This window comes from Bufo bufo, chromosome 3, assembly GCF_905171765.1.
Source record: "Bufo bufo chromosome 3, aBufBuf1.1, whole genome shotgun sequence".
NCBI lineage: Eukaryota > Metazoa > Chordata > Amphibia > Anura > Bufonidae > Bufo > Bufo bufo.
In genome coordinates this window covers 444,958,842-444,973,699 of record NC_053391.1, presented here as the reverse complement: position 1 = coordinate 444,973,699, position 14,858 = coordinate 444,958,842, and positions in this window count along the sequence as shown.

Here is a 14,858-nt window from a genome sequence, read left to right as displayed (position 1 = left end):
ACTGGCAATTTTGTGTTCCCCCACAATGTACTATCAGATTATTACATTTAGATTGTATTGTTATGAAGTGAGTGGCCATGACTCAGCTGTCCTCACCCAACTGCATGGCCAGCAATAATGCCCCGTAGCATATTATTCAGTCAGAATTTATCCCGTGGCCAGAGGTGCCCCTTTCTGCATCAGAGCTGTAGTAGTTGTACTAGCTATGCTTGATGAAAGCTCTGAGATAGTTCTGAACCACAAAGTGATGGTGATATTACATCTATCCTCATGAACGTACAATCCAAATGATTGTTTTGTTGCCCGTTATTTGAGAATGCAGTGTTCCATTTTGTTACCTGACAATGTTGCTCTCCAAAGGTGTAATACTTTGGACCCAGCCACCCTGTTGCCTCTGGACCAAGGGGGAGGGAAGAGTTAGGGCACCACACTTTAAACTTTTCTTCCAGATTCAAAGGAAGAGGCTCCTGACTGTTTGCAGATGATGTCACAAGAGGTAGTGGGATTTGGTAAATCAGCCATTAGGTAATCTAGATCATGTGCTCTTTGTGGATGGATTGAGGTATGGCCAGGATGGCAGGTACTACACAGGTTGGGCAGTGGTGATTAAACGTGAACTACCACACATGTCTGCTCAAGAAGTGGAGCTAAAAGACTCTAAAGATGGCTTGCAGATATGCAGATGGAAAAACAGCCAACATTTACACTGATTCCAGGTGTGCTTTTGGGATAGCCCATGACTATGGGCCCATATGGAAAGCCAGAGACTCCTTGATCGCTTCAGGTAAACCCATCGAAAATGGGGAAGCAGTGAGGTCTCTGATGGAAGCCCTCTTGTCACTAACATGAGAGGTGATGATAGCAACGAAAGGCCACTGTAAACAGATGCAGAGGAGGCAAAGGGGAAAGCCACGGCAGATCAGGCGGCAAAAATGGCTGCCAAATTACCTAAGCAGACCCCTGTCTTAAGTGGCCACAGTTCAGGTCCCTGAAATAACTCCTCCTGTCTCCCGAAAGTTCTTAAGACCTTACAGAACCAGATGGGGAAGGAGGAAAGGGACTGGTGGATGGAAAAGGGGGGGACTACAAATAAGAAGGGAAACTTTACCTTCCCAGGTCCCTCTAATCCACGATGGCACAGGCAACCCATGGAGTGACGCACCAGACAAAAACTGCTATGTGTGATTTAGTACATAGCATATGGTACGCCCCAGGGTTCAGCACTGTAACAGTCAGACATACTCAAGGATAAACGGTTGTGCCCACAACAACGTGGGCAAGGTGGTTAAGGTACCCAAGAAACACGTCTTGCTTTTTGTATCTGTTTCAACGTTTGCAGACTACCTTCAACTACACAAGGTGGGCATGTATGAGTATGTATTAATATGTGACTTGTTTTCAGGATGGCCAAAACCGTACCCAAAGAAGTAAAAAAAAATTATGGCCGAAGTTGTGTGCAGGTATGGGGTACCTTAGATCATTGAAAGTGACACAGGTGTTCACTTCACAGGTGAAGTGATGCAGGAGATGATGAAGGTTTTGGGTGTAGGACAGGCCTTACATGCTTCGTACCATCCACAAAGCAGCAGTAGAGTAGGGAAAAGGAACTGGACGGGACACTAAGTTAAAGATTCAAAAGCCTTAGAGTGCCTGCTGGTAGCCCTCTTTTATTAAGGTATACGCCTAACCGTGAGACAGGCCTTTGTCCCTATAAGGTCCTTTTTGGGTCAGCCCCTAGGATAGGATTTATTTCCCACAGCAGCTTCAGATGCAACATGGTTGTCTGGCAGATTATGTGATCAGTTTTGTACATGCATTTGACTAAAGTACATTTTTCAAGTTTTTGCTTCACTTCCAGGTTTTGATAAAGTACCAGGAACCCACCCACTTGTGTCTGGAGATTGGGTGGTAGGAAAAGACACGTTAGAAAAGTCCCAAAACCCTGGTTTGATGGTCCATTCCGAGTGTTGTTGACCACAAGCACAGTGAAGCTCAAAGAAAAGGAAAATTGGATTGATTTCAAGGAAGTGTTGAGACTGGTTTTCCCTTATGTGACTGTTGATCATGACTCAAAAGAATATGGAAAATTGTATGAAAACATCGATCCAGGAAATCAGAAGCACTGATAACCTCCAGTCCCCCCCATATAATGTCAACGCCGGTTAGGGAAAGATCATCTGACTTCCCCGTGCTCAAATCCAGTGTCACGGGAGGTTGTTCGCTAGGAATGACTTGTCGTGGAAGCTGGTGAAGAGGAGGCGGAGCATTGGGACAGATGGTTAGGTTTAGGGAGAGAATGAAATTCAAGGGGGGACTGTTAAAGATGTGTGAATTTTATTCTATATTTTGTATATCTAGGACTGTAATGAGTTAACTTTTTCTTTTCCAAGTGCCTCCCCCCCCCCCCCCACCCCTCTCTTTGTTTCAAGGCTGGAGAGGAGAGAGAGGGGGGCAAAGTGCTGCGGGCAGTGTCTGATTTTTCATCTTTCTGCAGGTGTCCCATAGAGTGTGGTGGAGATGCGTAAGCCAATCATATGGCTTGATGATATATATATTATTCACTGCCTATAGAGAAGCACCTCTTTGAAGTGTCACATATGACGTATGCAGTATTATTGTTAGAATAGAAGCCATTACAAAATGCCGATGGTAACGAGATGTTTACATTAGTTCACATTCCAAAGTGGTATTCACTGCGCAGATGTTGAAGTGTTATCTCTGTTTCTCTTATCACTTTTTCCTTTTTGACCAATGAAACAATGTTTAAGCCTCAGAGAGGACTGCCCTCTTTTGAAGATGTATAATACGGCTTACCCCATGTAATAAAAGTTAGAGATTGCTTTGACCAACTTCTGTGTCAGTGTTCAGTCTCTCAGCCACGCGTGGATATTAACCCCTGGGGGGGGGTACATTGATCTGGAACACCAGAGTGTATTTAAAATGCCCTAATTTAGGGCGTCTTTATCGCAAACACATTAGAATCAATTAGGTATGTATGCTGTCCGCAGAAAATGCAGACAGCACACGTCAGTGAAACACGGAAATGTGAACAAGGCCTAAATGTGGGCCATAAGTCTGACTTCGCTGAGTTCACACTTCACTGTAGAACATATCCTATTCTTCAATGGAAAAAAGAACCGGCACTCCTTGCGATGCGGTAGTGAATGCTTTATTCGCCACTCATAAAGAAAAGTGACGCGCGTTTCAGCACATGCAAGTGCCTTTGTCAAACACAATTGAGCAGCAAGTAGCATTGAAATGAACATAGACATGTATTTAAATAGCCCACCCCTGATCACATGATAGCAGCATTCAAGTCATGTGATTCTGACGTCATGTTGGCAAGGTAACTGGAGTAGTTTACTAACATCTAATCTCAAACAAAAATACCATAATAGTTGTGATCCTTCTGTTTCATCGATGATCGCAATAAGTAAATTACACTGCAGAGACACATAACAGAATATAAGTCACGTAAATCAAGCATGGAGGGTGAATGTATCAAACAATAATATCTCCTACGTTATAGGAAACTGGTCACCGCGTACTCTCAATTTAACCCTTTGGGTGTCATCGTTTGTAGGCGGTGAATCCAGTAAGCTTCACGTTTAAGTAGCAACTCCACTCTATTTCCTCCCCTGCGGGGTGGCAATACTTCTTCGATAATTTGAAAACTAGAACAGTGGATGCAGCTTAGACAAGAGAAGGTACCCTTCCTGACGGTGGATAATACCATTTGTCGGGGGCCCTTTCTGTTGGTGCCTATATCCGCTCTAATGATTTTATCTTTCAAGTTGCTTGCCTGTTTGTAACATAACATGGGGGGACTTTGAAATTCTGGAATCTGCGGATAGGACCTAGTCACTACATTCAAATATTTATTAATAACTGCCCTTACACAGTTAATCCAGGGATGGTACTGTACAACTAGGGGGAGTCTCTTTTGTGGTATTTTTACTTTGCCTACTGGTGCTGTTTCACATTTGTTTCTTTGTTGTTCAAGTAACCATTCTGGGTATCCCCTCTGCCTAAACTTGTTGGTCATCTCATCGAGACGGATGATACGGGTGGAGGGATTACTGACAATTCTATTGACCCTTTGGACCTTTTAGTAGCCGGTGGGTGATTGCTCTCATAGCTGAGCAGACTATTGCGGTCTGTATCTTTAGTATGCAGATCTGTGGTGCATTTACCATCTTGGCCTTTTATGTCCAAAAAAGGTATTTTAAGGAAATCAAAGTGCACCGTAAATTTTAACTCGGGCCATATGTTGTTGATATAAAGAAAAAATTCCTGGATGGTCTCTACGTCGCACCGCCATATGCAAAACACATCGTCAATGAAACGCTTCCAAAAAATGCAATATTGCTGAAAAAGTAAATTAGGATATATGAAATCCTGTTCGAACTGTGCCATGTAGCAATTTGCGTATGGCGGTGCGACGTTAGACCCCATCGCGTTCCCGCGGCACTGTTGATAGTAGGTGTCTTGAAAAAGAAAATAATTTCGTGTTAGGACAATGGTCAAAAGGGCAAGAAAAAAATCTTTTTGATGTGGTGTATAATGACTGGTGTCCAACAATCTCCGCACTGCGGTTAAACCTTTGGTGTGTGTTATGGAGGTGTATAGACTACACACATCAAAGGTCACCAGAATACATTCTGCATCAATATTGGTTTTTCTGAGTTCCTCTAAAGAATGTTGGGTGTCCCTCAAATAAGAGGGGGCAGTTTGTGTCAAGGGTGTCAAGATTTTTTAAGGGGGGGTCAATATTGAATCTGATGCCGCGACTATGGGTCGTCCTGGAGGACGCTCCATAGACTTATGCACCTTAGGGAGGGTATAAAATACAGGGGTAATTGGATGCTGTTTAATTAGGAATTCTCCTAGTTTCCAGTTTATAGTGACATTAACCTCATATTCCCGTACGAGGGATTCTAGCTCGTGTTTAATATCAAAGACAGGGTCTCTCGACAGAGTGGCATATGTATCTTTGTCAGATAATTGACCCAAGATTTCTTGTACATAATAGTCCTTATCAAGTATCACCAGAGCTCCCCCTTTATCTGCGGGTTTAAATATGAGTGTGTCGTCATCTAACAGATGATGAATAATCTGTCTTTCTATGGTCGAAAGATTGTGATGTAAATGGCAATGTCCCCCTTGCTTAAACTGAGTTAACAGTGCATCTATATCCCTTTTTACTAACTATATATGTTTCTACAGGATGTTCATTTTTAGGAGGCATATACTGGCTTTTCAGCCGTAAACCAAATTGTTTCAGAGTTAATATACCAATAATTTCGTCAGAATGTCCAATGTCCTGTGATGCGGACTCTCCCTCCTTAGAGAAGTGAGCTTTTAACCGCATGGACCGGAAGAAACGTTGGAGATCCATGTCCAAATTAAAGGTGTCGAGGGTTGCGGTAGGACTAAATGATAAGCCCCTCTGTAATAACTGTATATGTGCCGGGCTTAAAGTTTTAGAGGATAAATTTAAGACAAGGGAATCGGGTATACCTGGGAACGTGTCACTCGTGGAGCATCTGCGTCTCCGATGATGGCGGCCTGCTCTCCTTGTGTTGGCTTTAAGGGACAAGGATAGGACTATTCTATTATGGGCTGGACATTCTATTCCGCAAAATGCGGAATGCACACGGCGCGTATCCATGTTTTGTGGAGCCGCAATTTGCGGAACGCAAAACAGGCAACGGACGTGTGCATGAGCCCTTATTGTGAGCTAAAACCAGTAGTGAAGCCTGCTCAGAAATAAGGTATAAGGCCTCATGCATACGACCGTTGTTTTGGTCCGCATTCACTTCAATGGGGCCGCAAAAGATGAAGCACTCTGTGTGCTGTCCGTATCCATTGCTCTGTTCCGTGGTCGGCAAAAAAAATATAACCTGTCCCATTCTTGTCCGTTTTGCAGACAAGAATAGGCAGTTATATCAATGGCCGTTCCGCAACACACAACGGTCATGTGCATGAGGCCTAAGGGAAAGATCTGCACCTGTTCTGTGTTTTTTGACCCGCTCCTGATTTTGGCTCAGAATAACTGATGGGAATAACTGACCAAATTACTGATTTGTGTAGCAGGAAACATACCCATGAAGATGGGGGACGGGCACACGGGATTAGGTTGCCAGTTTTTTATGTAAATGCTCTCTCCTCGCTTTTATTTGATACTTTTTTGTTGCGTTCATTTGATGGTCAGCTGTGTTGTCCACCAGCAGGTTTCAGATTATTCTAGAAAGAGCTTGATGGAATGGTGGTGTCTAGGGATGAGCGAATCGACTTCGGATGAAACATCCAAAGTCGATTCACATGAAATTTTGTTTCAGTACTGTACGGCGCAAGCGCTCCGTACAGTATTAGAATGTATTGGCTCCGATGAGCCAAAGTTATTACTTCCAAGTAGTACCTTGGAACCGAACCCGAGTTCGGGAAATGTTTTTTTTACAGTAGAAATAAATTAATGAAGTTAAGAGACTTCACAAAGTAATAACTTCGGATCACCGGAGCCAATACATTCCAATACTGTATGGAGCGCTTGCTCCGTACAGTATTAAAACAAAGTTTTATGCGAATCGACTTCGGATGTTTCATCTGAAGTCGATTCGCTTATCCCTAGTGGTGTCTCCTCACTTGGCAGCAGCTGTTTGGTGGGAAGCCCATGTACATTTATATTTTGCCTTCTAGTAGATTGATGTCTTTTTACACCACAATCCAATGTATACCGAAACAGGTAAATTCACTTCAGTGAGGCACATAGAGTCCAAAGGATTCATCTTTGTCCTGCTTTCCGTTGTTTTCTCTTCTTTTCAGACAGGTAGACACAGATTCCACAGGGCCCATAGCATAACAACTTAGTATGGGCCCCCCTGCCCCTTGCCATTTCACAGTATGTGTGTGTCAAACACTCCCAACCAATGTGCAATACAGGGGCGACTTCCTGGATATCTGAGAAGTTTACAACTTTTTTTATTTTTTTTATTTTATTAAGTGGAAGAAATTTTTAGTCTTGCTCCACGCTTTATACAACTTGAAAATATATATATGGGCACACTCAGACTCAAATGGGGGCACTAAGTCCGCCAAATAGGTACAATTTATTAAAACATACACATATGAACAATATCAATAAAATGGCGACAATACATAAAATAAAATAAAATAGGCCCTAACAGCCAAGACCCCTATATATCCTGTACTGGCTGTATATCACTTGTGGAGCAAGTGTTCCGTCTCATCACCAGTGTATAGCTGCTCCTCAGACCGTCCAGCATAGAATTGATGACAGCTTAATGGTGAGTCCCATCATATGTGGGGTATATATCTATATCAGCGTACCACTTACGGTATAAGATAGAGGGGAAAGCAACCATATACACAAGGAGAAAATGTCCTGCATTTGTCTTCTATGGTTCCCTCAAAAAACGTTGCTCATATGCATTCGTTCCTCAAGAGTCCCATAGGGAATGGAATGTCCTGGATCCCGGAGAGGATAGCTCCCCATTGTACATGTACCTCTCCGGGATCCAGGACGTTCCATTCCCTATGGGGCTCTTGAGGAACGAATGCATATGAGCGATGTTTTTTGAGGGAACCATAGAAGACAAATGCAGGACATTTGCTCCTTGTGTATATGGTTGCTTTCCCCTCTATCTTATAAGTGGTACGCTGATGTAGATATATACCCCACATATGATGGGTAAGTGTAACTCATTGACAGCAGTACCGCATGCGGTTTTCTTGCGTTTGTGCTGCATTACGGTATAACTTATGCGACACATTGGTGTGTAATTTGCGCTATTTTCTCCAATTCCAAATATGGTAGCACATTCATAAGTTTTATTATTTTATGGATTTTAGCATATATATTATATATTGTATTGTTATGTGGTTTTTACCATCTAATTGGGCACTGTAGAGTATATAGGCCAACTACACCTTAGGGTTTTAATATGTATGCCAATGTGGATATCCTACTCCATTCCAGAGTTTTAGTAATGCAGAATGAAGCGAAGCATTATGGGAGTATTAGTCCCCTATATAAGAGTGTGGAAACGCTCACTCAGTTGGCCACTGAGGAAGAGGTACAGTACCTCGAAACGCGTCTGGCGTAAGGAGTGAGCGTGTGTCTCATTAATCCAGCAGAGACAATATCTTGATACATAAAGAAAGGAAATCAGGAATATTCGGATCCGGTGAAAGCTGTCCCTCCCTAGTGACGTCACTTCAGCTTCATCCGGTTTCCAGAGTAACCAGGTCACGTGGGACGCCACGCAGAGGTTCAGCACACCACGTGGGACGCCGCTGGTGTGCGGCCGCCTGGAACCAGCGCTGCAGAGTCGCAGTGAAGAAGGGTAAGACCCGGCTCCAGTCAGGAGTTTGTTTGATAGTTGTGCATACACTGAGCACTGCTGCTGAGGCTTATTTCGAGCTGCTACAAGTAACTGGACTATGTTTGGCGTTTGAGCCTATACAGCGGGCTAGCCATTGATGTCAGTGGATGAATTGTTGCATGTTCCTCTATAGCGCAACAGCTATTTATATATAGTGCATTGGCACATGGGACTCACCATTAAGCTGTCATCAATTCTATGCTGGACGGTCTGAGGAGCAGCTATACACTGGTGCATGAGACGGAACACTTGCTCCACAAGTGATATACAGCCAGTACAGAATATATAGGGGTCTTGGCTGTTAGGGCCTATTTTATTTTATTTTATGTATTGTTGCTATTTTATTGATATTGTTCATATTTGTATGTTTTAATAAATTGTACCTATTTGGCGGATTTAGTGCCCCCATTTGAGTCTGAGTGTGCCCCTATATATTTTTATCTGGGCCTGAGGGTGGGCCATTTAGGTGAGCACCTTATCCATCCAAGGTGAGAGGTTGAGCCGCTGGGATTTTCTATTCTATTTTCCACATCATCCTTGGCAGTTGAGCTCCCCTCTCGCCTGACATGGACATTTGGGAGCACTTAAATAACAAAGAAAATTGACTCATTTACCTTCAATGTTAAAGGGGATATGATAGTAGAGTCAGAGAAATCAGTGGATGATGTTTTTAAGGAATTGGAGAAGATATTGCAGCGTCAATTGTGCAACAAATGGGAAATAAGGTCATTGACACAGTATTTGGAAAGAGGTTTTTTTTTTTTTTCAACAAAGCTTTATTGGTTTTTATATTGTGTCATCCATGTATATAACATCATTGACATATCAACAATCATGTCAATTTTACATCAATATTTGACAATCTCAAAAGGTCATTCAATGTGCATAAATCAAACACATTTACATTCTGGATACAATTGTTATTTCAACAATATTAAAGATATACCCTCTCCCACCCTCCAACACCCACCCTCTAACCCTCCCTACCAAGTATCACCCCCCTCCCATCCTCCCCCGCTTCAGACCTAACCGAATATATCAAAATAAAATAAAAGAACAAGCCTAACCACTCTTATACTCAGTCTAGATTAGTCTACCTTTAGGTGCCCTAAACCCCCCTTTAGATCTTCCGTCAGATACCAGGTGGTTAATTTGAATAGAGACATGATACGAGGATATTCTGAAACAGGAATGAAGACTATCAGGAATTTCCTCCACCCTTGATAAAGTTTCCTACCTAGAAGTTCCTTATTTTTTAGCTCTTCAAGCCATTCTAGGTGGAATACGTGTTTCAATTGAGATACGACCATGTCCCTTGATGGAATTTTTGGTTCTAACCATGACTTTAATATGCAACGCTTTGCTACCATCAGAAGTTTATGACCCAGTAAAGTCAAATGAGAGATTCCACCTTTTCTGTCATCACCTGTTGTTACACTAGGTTGGACAATTGTGTGTGTGGTGGCTAACCTTGGAGAAATTTTCCCTTTAAAGCTGCTGATGTCATTTAAAATCTTACTCATCTGTGCCCAAAAATCCTCCAATAGCGGACATGCCCACAGCCCATGAAACAAATCTGATCCCACTAATTTACATTTGGGGCAAGCTATCAACCTATTTGTATCACCTTGCCTAGCTGGGATGTTGAAACCATATGTTGCATGATGAAGTATTTTGAACTGTGTCTCACGCCATTGCTCATTAGTAACCGATCGGTACAAGTCGGCTAAACCCACACATATGTGAGGATATATATCTTCTTCCCCCAGCCAAGCTTTCCATTTGTCGAATATCTTTTTCTTATCCTTAGCTCTCAGTTTGTCCCTAAGCGAGTGGTATAATGAGGTGATTGTGGGCCTGCCCGAAGTCTTGAGGAATATGTCAAACTCATTCCTATTCCACTCCCTGGACAAATCCTTCACTAGACTTTCGCTATACCTCCTAATCTGTATATAGGGTAAAAAATTTAACTTCTGTAAGCCCCACTTCTCTTCTAGTTCCTGTAAGGTGGCCCATCGATTCTCCCCTTCTCTGAACAAGTCACCTGCCTTAGTTAACCCTTTCTGGATCCACATATCTATTAACCTGCTGCTGTCACTCGCTTGAAATCCTGGGTTATGAGATAGCGGGAAATGCTTGGAAAATTGATAACACAATTGAAACTGCTTCCTCAGAATTTTCCATGTAAGGATTGTGTCCCTTAACATTAGTGACCTCTTAATGGATACTGGAAGCTTGGGTATACTTGTGTGTACTAAAGCCATGAGGTCCCAAGGTGAGGCCAATTGCGCTTCTAATTTCAGAAGTTTTGTTAGCCCAATCAAGCAAATGACGACTCAAGCATGTTCGATTATAGCCCCTTACGTCGGGGAAATTCAGTCCCCCATGTTCCCTTTTCAGCTTTAACTTGTCTAGGGAAATACGTGGTCTTTTTCCTCCCCACATAAACCTTGTGAAGCCTTTTTCTAAACGTTGTATATCAGCATGCCTAAGTAGAAGAGGAATGGTCTGCAGTGGGTAGAGTAATCTGGACATCCCCATCATTTTTATGAGATGACAGTGCCCCATCAAAGAAAGCGGAAGGTTGATCCACCTATCCAAATCTGTTAATATCTTAGCGATCGATGCTGGAAAGTTCAGCTGATACAAAGAGTGAGGCTGCTTTCCCACCTTGATGCCCAAGTATGTAATATATGATTTGGCCTTGGTTACCGGGAGTTTTTCTACCCAGAACTGAGTTTTTTTTGTATCAGGAAATAACGTTAACAGTTCACATTTTGCAAAATTAACTCGATATCCTGAATATGTGCCAAATTTTTCGAGTTCCTCAAAAATTGTCATTACCTGTTCTTTAGGTTTATTAAAAAAAAAGAATAATGTCGTCTGCAAATAAAGCTGCCTTTAGACACTTTTTCCCCACCCTAATCCCCTCAAAGAGATCAGAATGGCTCAATCTTCTGGCTAACGGCTCTAAGGCCAAATTAAAAAGGAGAGGGGATAGTGGGCACCCCTGGCGTGTGCCTTTCTGTAAAGAAAAAGGATTTGAAAGAAAACCTTGTGTGTACACTCTAGCTTTGGGATTAACATATAGTTTGGATATAAAATTCCTAAAATGACCAACAAACCCCATTTTATCCAGTACCGCCTCCAGCCATGCCCACCTGACGTTGTCAAAAGCCTTTTCCGCGTCAATAGTGAGCATGGCTGGAGTCTCTCCTCCCCCGTGACCCTGGCTCACCCTATCCAATACCGTTAATACAGTTCGCAGATTTGTGACTGCAGATCTTCCTTGCACAAATCCTACTTGTTCAGGGGCGATCAGAGTAGGTAATATGATCGCTAAACGATCTGCCATCACCTTAGACAATATTTTTGTGTCCACATTAATGAGGGAAATGGGCCTGTATGACCCTGGATGCAATGGATCTTTCCCTGCCTTTGGTAGTAACTTAATATAGGACATATTTTCTTTATCAGGGAGTTCTTTCCCCTCTAACACCTTGTTATAAAGATTTAGCATAACTGGAGATATCTGAGTGAGCAACGCTTTATAATACTCCCCTGTATATCCATCAGGACCTGGAGCTTTGGAGTTACTCAGATTACTAATAACTGCCTGGAGTTCTTCTATGGATATTTTAGCATTCAACTGCGCTACCTGTTCTTTTGTGACTAATGGTAATTGTACCTTATCTAGCAGGGTATTAACCAGATTGGGACTGGTCTGGTCCACATACAGAGTTTTATAATATTCCCCCACTATTTTGCTAATTCCTTCCGGATCAGTAATCACCTTATTGTCAGAGTTTTTAAGGGCCGAGATGAATTGTGGGCGCCTCTTACCCTTTGCCAGGTTTGCTAATAGACGACCCGACTTGTTACCAAACTTGTGCAAGATAGCTTCAAAGGCCACGAATCTCAGTGATTCTCTCTCTTTAGTGATCATGTCAAAATCCCGTCTTGCTTCCACCCAATTTTTCTTATGTGCTTCAGTGGGATTCCCTATAAAAGACATATATGAGGACCTAACTTTTGCGCTAGCAATTTCCTGTTGACTAGCTACCTTCTTTTTCATCCCAAACATATAATTCATTATTCTTCCTCTCATCACTGCCTTAGAGGCGCGCCAAAATAACCCTAGATCATCCATATGCTCCTGGTTAGCCTCCCGATACTCCTCCCACCACCCTATTAACTTATTTTGGAAGTCCTCTCGGGATAATAGCTGAGAAGGGAATCTCCACAGGTAATCTGGGCCCCTAGGATAATCCTCACTTAAGATTAATTCTACAGGCGCATGGTCCGCTATCACCAAGTCTCCTACCGTCGCCTGCTCTACCTTCCCTCTCAGTGAGCTATGCACTAGGATATAATCTATTCGTGACCACGAATCTTTTGCATGTGAATAGAAGGAATAACATCTTTCATCAGGATAGAGTTGCCTCCAAGGATCTACAATCCCAGTATTCTGCATCAATTTTGACATCACTCCATCTCGATGACCGATGCCCAGTCCCCGACTGACATTGCTCTTCCTGTCCTCCAGTGCGTTGAGGACCGTGTTGAAATCCCCTCCTACTATCTTATTGGGGCAGTTATCACCTCAAAATTGCTATGATTCGGACCATATACATTATATATGCTATACTGGGTCTCCTGAACCTTCAACATTACATGAACCCATCTGCCCTGGTTATCGGACTCAGAATTCAGAATTTGACAGTTAAACTGCCCATTGATAAGGATCAATACCCCCGCTTTCTTGCCAATAGCTGGTGAACCCAGCACCTCCATGACCCACAATTTTTTCATCCTGAAGAAAGCCTCCTGGCCTAAATGTGATTCCTGTATTAAGGCTATATCGGGTTTTATCTTCTTAAGATGCCTAATTATTCTCCAACGTTTCTGCGGTGAACGTAAGCCATTGACGTTCCAAGAGACCACCTTCATTTTAACTAGCTAAACTAACTAGAGTAGTAAATCTAGACTGAGCACCTCCTATGCTGTTCTGTTAAACTAAACTAATAATGCGTTCCCCCTAATCTCTGAGTATCAGAATGCCTTAAGCATAGAAGTATGTCACAATTATAATCTATATTTCTCCCCCCCTAACAACAGTAACTTATAACTCCCTTTTTTCTGTGCTGCAGGAACATAACCGCCACTTCTCAGCAGCGTCTCGGCCTTAGGCTATGTTTAAACATCAATTTTCAGTATTCCCTTCATGGGCCACTAACTTTCAGCTCCCATAGTAAACAAACAACATTCCCAATGATATACTTAGGACTTCGAACTGTCAAGTCTCCCCATCTCATCATATCACTCTAAACATAGCGGCAATATGTCATATCTCATTACATAGCCTCTCATGCGTAATACTTGTAGACATGATCAGCTCTTGCTAGCCGCCATTTTGCGACCTCCCTGGGATTTCTGATCCCTTGATGGGCTTGCCCTTTCTTGCGTTTCCCGGTTCTGGTCATAGGATGGGTCTTCTTCCTGCCTGCCCGAGGAAACGTTTGGAGATCCAGATCTAGTATATTCCATCCCCCGCTGATAGTCCCGGCTCTCCTTTGACCGCAATGTGAGAGAAGGATTTATTATTTTATCCATATATAATTGGAATATTCTGTAGTACACATTTTTGTCCACTAGATGGCCGCAAACCATATGTATGAGAAGGTCAATAAGGGAGGGGGAAGAGGGGATTACATTACAGTCTTCAAATACACCTATAGACTCAGTGAAACCACTCCTATCAGGTTAAGGAGCCAATAGTCTCTTCTTAAGGAACACCCCTTTTGTGATGTCATGTCTGCTATTTAAGTGAATGTACTGTGAATAAAAGGCTCTCTCGCCTGCTCTTCTACCATGCTCAGGGAAGATGAGAAGATGCTTTCATGAAACCACCTAGTTTGTCTGGTCTCATTATAAAGCTGTATGGCATGCACATACTTATACTTCTAATTGATTTGGCACCACACAAAGAAGAAGGAGAAGCGAATGAATTGCGCTAACACGCAATAACATCTGTTCTGCTTCCTGGGGTCCCTGAAGAAACGTACTGAGCCATCACACATAGCCACCTTCAAGCGGGCAGGATACTGCAGTTGAAAACGAATCTCCCGTTTATAAAGTTCCGAACATATTCGGCTGAAGTCCCTGCGTTGGCGGGCAACCGCCGCTGAATAGTCCGCAAATAAGAGGATCGTCTGGCCCCGGATTTTAAGTGGCCTTTTGCGGATACGGAAGGCACGTAGAATTGCCTCTCTGTCACAATAATCTAAGTACCGCATTATCACTTGCCGCGGCCTGCCACCCGCAGCTGCCTTATTGCTTCCCCTGTGATTATTATTATCTGGCATCGGGCCTATTCGGTGTGCTCTCTCCACTTTATGTTTGCCCACAAGACCAAGAGCTTCAGGTAACTCCCGCTCACATATTTCCATCAGA